Below are 6,109 nucleotides of genomic sequence, written 5' to 3' on the forward strand. Positions count from 1 at the left end.
AGGGATTTCCTGAAGCCTGCATCCTTCTGGGAAATGTGTCTGCTTAATACTTTGCAGGAATGTGTCTGGAAAGAGATAAAAGGCCCGGAGGAGCGGAAGGTTAGCGAAGAGCAAGAGGGAGAAGGATGGTGAATGACATCTTTACAACCATTGTTGCGAGATGTACCACTCTCTAAACTTCCTCCTGCCTCCACCAAGGCAGATCCAAATCCATTTCACTTGCCTTCAGCAGGCTGCCTGATCTGAGCTTTTGAGAATAATTGTAAGTGCAAATTGAGAGGCAAAACCAGAAACGTCCTGATCAGAGCAGAAAAGAATACAAGAGGGAAGAGCTCATTTGTGTACATTTGCTGAATCATTTTGCTAACAGTATTGCAAAGGCAATAATGTCTTTCTCTCCCAAATCTGTCAGTACAGACTTCATAGTGTCTGTAACAGTATGGAGACACCTTAAGGTTTCCTTCCAGTACTAGCTACTGATCATTATCCTGACATCATTATTCACTTTAGAAGAGGCCATCAAAGATGGTTTCTCCTCTTCCTCTTCACCTCTTTTTCTTCCTCCTTACCTCTTCTTCTTGCATAATACACACCCATAACTATGACAGAGGCACAGCAGTAAGCATGCAAAGGGGCTTCCTGTAACAACATTTTGATTCCTTTGGGTCATTTTCTCCACGCCTTTGATGCAGAGATTGTAGCCTCATATTAAATTTTCAACACAAAGTTCAAAACCAAGTAACTTATGGAGAAACGTATACAGTAAACCATCACTTTAGGCTCCTAATCAGTTAAAGAAAAGCATGATTTTCATTCGTGTGTAGATGTGAACTCTACTTATGTGGAAAAAAGAGTTTTGTCAAGTATTATTCCATAATTATTTTTGTTACCAGATGGCATTTTTCTTAAGCACTAGGAACTCTGTACTAGGTTTCAGAGGAATGGAATTAGATTTGTTTTCTGGTTGTCATTCAATTCCAGACATAATAGCCTTGTACTTACTGTATATTATAATTATGTAGAGGAAGATTATGACTTGATTATGACCTTGGTCTGCAGTAAAGCCAAGAAAATTTATGCCGAATGCTTTTGTGCTAAATTAGAGTCACTGGCTGGTAGTAGTGAAAAGAGTAGATATGACCATTTGGTTTTGGTTTTGCTTGCCTTTCAATTTACGTTGCATAGCACTCAGGTTCAGATAAATGGATGAACTGCTAGGAAAAGTGGTGCTGAGTGGTTAGAATATCAGAGAAAAAACACTTGGATTCCTAGGACCTATTTTTATTATTTTCAGGATTCCTTGAAGGAAGGAATAGCCAAGCATTGTTAATTTTATTCACCCTAAAAACTTAATAGCCTTAATATAAAACATGGGAAGACTAATGAAGACAGACAACCTTTCTTCAGGAGCACAACAAAACTCCGTGCTTATAACATGGGGCTGTAAGTATTCATATGCAGTCTGTGCTCCATATGCTGTCTCCTCCCTTGAGTCTCTGTTATCTCCCCTGAACATTAATAGGTTTTCAGGCAGCCATAGGAACCTTGACTGCTATGCCTCGGACTGCGTGTTTGGAGGACTGCAGCATGAAAGATGGGGAGGATGGCCCTGATGGAAGCTTTGGAGCTTCTTTAGCACCATAAGTGTAGCCACTGAGGCAATACTGGTCAGTAAGGTAGGAAAGAGTTCCATAAGCAGGCTGCTAGTGGGTTGTTGGTTTTGTTTTTTTTCTCCTAGATACCACACATTTATGATTAAGTAGCATTTTCAGTAATATATTAATTATTGAAAGCTGTTTTTTTATTGCAGCTAAATTATTTCATAGCTATGCATAGCAGGGTGACTAAAGCTTGAAGTTCTGTGGATGCTTCTGACCAGTGAAGGGAATACTAATAAAACCTTCACCTTCTGAACTTGCAGCCAGATGTTTCAGCCTTTAAATACCTTTAATCAAATATCTTAAAGGTGCTGTTCAGTTCCAGAGTTGAACAAAAGCAAATCTGAAATTTTTATCCAGTACACAAAGCCATAATTGTTCTTCTCCAGCTAGCATTAGTCATGCCAAAATGGAATTTAAATAAGTCAGGTTTGAAAAAAGACAGCGAGATAAAAATGTTGATCAGAAACTCCTCTTAAGATACGAAAGGGAACACTTCCATTAATGTCAGGAACTCAGGCCACTAAGCCAAATATTCAGACGTGGCCACCTAAAACGTGTGCATATGTTCTCATCTATTTCAATGTGATTTTCTCAACTTTATTATATCATTCCTGAAATCCTAATGGGATTTAATATCCTGGCTGCAGCAAGACAGGAAATGTCCTAGACACTTGGAAGACATGGCTTGTGCTCCAAGGAGGATGTAGTGAGAAATAATAGAAATCAAGGGTACTGAGTAAGGAAATAGAAACAAAAAACGACCAAGGTGATGATGGGCAAATGTGTTATTGTTGAGGTATTTGCTTGTTGTTTTCTTTAATTTTAAGTTAACTGCAACAGATTCCCTTACCCTCCTCCTCTCTTTTTTTTAGAGAGGTTTTTAGAACTTTCCAGCTTCACAGTAAGAAAGGTCTCTGGTATCTATAGTGTATGAGTCAATTCCCAAGATTTAAAATCATGTATCATCAAGGATATTAAGTACCCTTGATCCCTCCACTTCCAAAATTCTACTTCTGCAAATGATCAGTTCCTTCGCAGAGAAACTCTGTTCAGTTTTTGTCAGAATATTGAAAACAGAAAACTTGCTTCAGGAAGCCAATAAGGGATGAGGAGAAAGCTCCATTACTCTACCTGCCTTCAGTTTTGGCAATTTGCTAAAGAACAAACTGTTTCAGCTTTTCCAGCCTTCTGGAATTTGTCGAGGATGTTTTTCCTTCACAGAGTTTCTTTTTTAAATCAAGCAGGTTGCTCAACTCTTCAATCTATTTAATGTCTTTGGGGTAGAGATTTCTAACACAGGGACACAACTCACTTTTGCATTAGGGTCCCTGAGATTTGCTGAAAAATACTGCAACTACAACCTCTACTATGAATTATTATTAAACAGTTATAAAGACTGCAAAAGACTACTGAGGTAAAGCTTTTCCCCCCAAAAAATAGTTAAACACATTCACTTGTATCCTTGCTGCCTCATTCCTTCCCTGTGTCACACCACAGTCAACCCTGAAGACATAAATATCTAATTAGATTTGTCCTTGTGCTCTTGCTTGATCTAATCAACAGTAGTTACCAATGCATATTTTCTGTATCAAGTTTTGTAGTATCAGTTTATTAAGGACTGATAGCTGGAGATTATGATACTGGCATTAATAAGAGGACTTCTTTTCTCACTATCATAAGGGGAGAAAACAATAGGAAAGGTTTAACAGATTTCTAAGATTTCATCCATGTAACAAAGAAAAGGAGATAAACTCCAGAGTGACAGCTTCCAAAGTGCTGATATACTTAAGTGACTGTCCAGTCAAAACTCTTTTACAGGTAATATCTAATGATAAGTACTGTGTGTTTGACCCAATTTGCTAGAATCATTACTGAAATCTTTTATTCAGGTGCCACATTTACCTAGGTGAGAGGTACTCTGGGTACAGTCCAAGAATAAGGTGAATGCATAAATCAGTTTTGATAGGACATTCTTTCCTTCGGAGTTTCCCAGCAAATCAGAAGCTGCAGCTGCCTGTGGCTGCAAGTCCTCAGCTGGGCTTTCTATCGTACCCAGGAGTCAAATAAAACCTAATCAGCAATCGGACTTACAATTGAAAGAGAGCTCAGAGAAGGGTATTGGCCCTGTTAGGAGGTACAGACTGTCTCTCTCCGATGATGGAAAGGGAGTGAGAGAACCGCTATTATTACTCTGTGTGGTCTCAAGCATCCCAGAGGAGGCTCTGCATGTCCTTTCTTATTTTAAAAAGGCAGTGTCATGACGGATCAGAGCAGCATGATCTAGACGGGAGCCAGGCCATATTAAAGGCGGATAAACTGTCACACTTAGGCTCATGTTAGAATGTAATCCTGTTAGAGTTTCTCTACAGTATCACGTCATCTTACATAATTGAAAAGAAACCACTCTTGACTGAAATATGCCTGTGAGAGAGAAAACTTGAGCCGTGGGGTAGCTAATCTTACTGTTTTCTAGAAAAGGACAACACACAGTATAGGCTGCATTACAATATATGTCCATTTACCATTTGAATTCATAATGATAAGCTACAGGACTTTTCAGGGTCTGTTTTTTTATCTCCAACTGTTCTAGCCTTGGGGCTGATACCTGATGATGCTCCAAATAAATATAGTAATCTACAAGTGCCAGGTTGCAGGGTTATAACAATCTGCTCCTAAAGAGACTTTCTACACTGTCAGTCCACGGGGTTCCCAAAAGCAGCATTTGGGACATGTTATAAACTGCACATCTGTAGCAGAAGAACAAGCTTTCATGTACTCCTGAATTACATTTCTTTCTGAATTACCTGAATGGTGCTTAAACTGCTTAAATAAAGGGAAAAAAATTGTTTAAAACATTATTTCTGTTCACTGAAATTCTGTTTTCCTGAAATCCCAGCCAACAAGTTTTGATCTGGGTCAGCAGAATTTACCCCTGGTATCAATACAGGTTGGGGGATGAAGAGATTGAGAGCAACTCTGAGGAAGGATTTGGGAGTACTGGTGGATGAAAAAGATGGACATGAGCACGCGATGTGTGCTCGCAGTGCAGAAAGCCAACTGTATCTTGGGGAGCATCAAAAGAAGTACGGCCAGCAGGTTGAGGGAGGTGATTCTGCCTGTCTTCTCCACTCTGGTCAGACCCCACCTGGAGTACTGCATCCAGCTCTGGAGCCCTCAGTACAGGAAAGACATGGACCTGCTGGAGCGGGTCCAGAGGAGGGCCACAAAAATGATCCGAGAGTTGGGGTTGTTCAGCCTGGAGAAGAGAAGGCTCTGGGGAGACCTTATAGCAGTCTTACAGTACTTAAAGGGGGCCTACAGGAAAGATGGGGACAAACTTTGTAGCAGGGCCTGTTGCGATAGGACAAGGGGTAATGGCTTTAAACTAAAAGAGGGTAGATTTAGACTAGATATAAGGAAGACATTTTTTACAATGAGGGTGGTAAAACACTGGAACAGGTTGCCCAGAGAGGTGATAGATGCCTCATCCCTGGAACCATTCAAGGTCAGGTTGGACAGGGCTCTGAGTAAACTGATCAAGTTGAAGATGTCCCTGCTTATTGGCAGGAGAGGTTGGACTAGGTGACCTCTAAAGGTCCTTTCCAACCCAAAATGTTCTATGATTCTATGAAAATCTCTAAAAATACTGTGCTTATGTAACTGCAGTTCAAGGTCCAAGATCTATGCATGCTTGATACTTGTCAAGATTTATATCCTTCATTAGGTTCAAGTATGTAAAATGCAGCATATTTTTTTTCAGTCATTGGAAACAACCTATAACAAGACAAGAGAGCGTCATATAATACAGTACCTTTCATTGCATGCTTTAGACAGTTGGATTGTTTCATTATAGATCTGAATAATGAATAGTAGCTGTGAAGGTAAAAGTTTAAAAGTACACTTAAAAGCTGAAAATACACATTACAGAACTCATCTATACTAAAGCTAGCATATTTGTTTATGTAGCCATTCACAGACAACTGTGTAGCAGAATTAAAAAAAGTATCTAACCTTTATGGTTTCAAAGAAAGTGCTCTCCTGCAGAAATGCTGTAGTTTGAGCTGATATCCTAAAATAATAACTTAGCAGATGTGAGCCTGTTTCATTTAGTGGAAAACTAATTCTGAAGGCTGTTGACAGCACAGTTCACATCAGAAACAACATCAAGATGATAGTTTTAGCAAATATATGCCTTACAGCAGGGTATCTTGTGTTTGTGGATTCCCATACTTATTTAAAAAACTGTCCTCACAAGTAGCTAATTCACTGTGGAGGGAGGTGCAATAATTTGGCAGCGTGCGTTAAACTGGAGAGTATACATAATGGCATTACAGAAATAGAAGCAGAACATTCCAGAGTTTGATAGGAAATTAAAAAAAAACATAGAGTGTGATTAAATAGTATGTCCTAGAGCCTACTGTCAGGCACCAGTGAATAGCATTCATTGA

The 6,109-nt window shown here is 39.4% G+C and overlaps 1 protein-coding gene across 8 annotated transcripts in view; it reads left to right on the forward strand.

Annotated features, from left to right (window-relative positions):
- Positions 1–6,109, forward strand: part of FLRT2 (fibronectin leucine rich transmembrane protein 2) — a 72,871-nt gene that overhangs the window by 51,618 nt on the left and 15,144 nt on the right. The gene's annotated exons all lie outside the window — the stretch shown is intronic.

The sequence above is a fragment of the Larus michahellis genome, chromosome 4, assembly GCF_964199755.1.
Source record: "Larus michahellis chromosome 4, bLarMic1.1, whole genome shotgun sequence".
In the NCBI taxonomy this organism is placed as follows: domain Eukaryota; kingdom Metazoa; phylum Chordata; class Aves; order Charadriiformes; family Laridae; genus Larus; species Larus michahellis.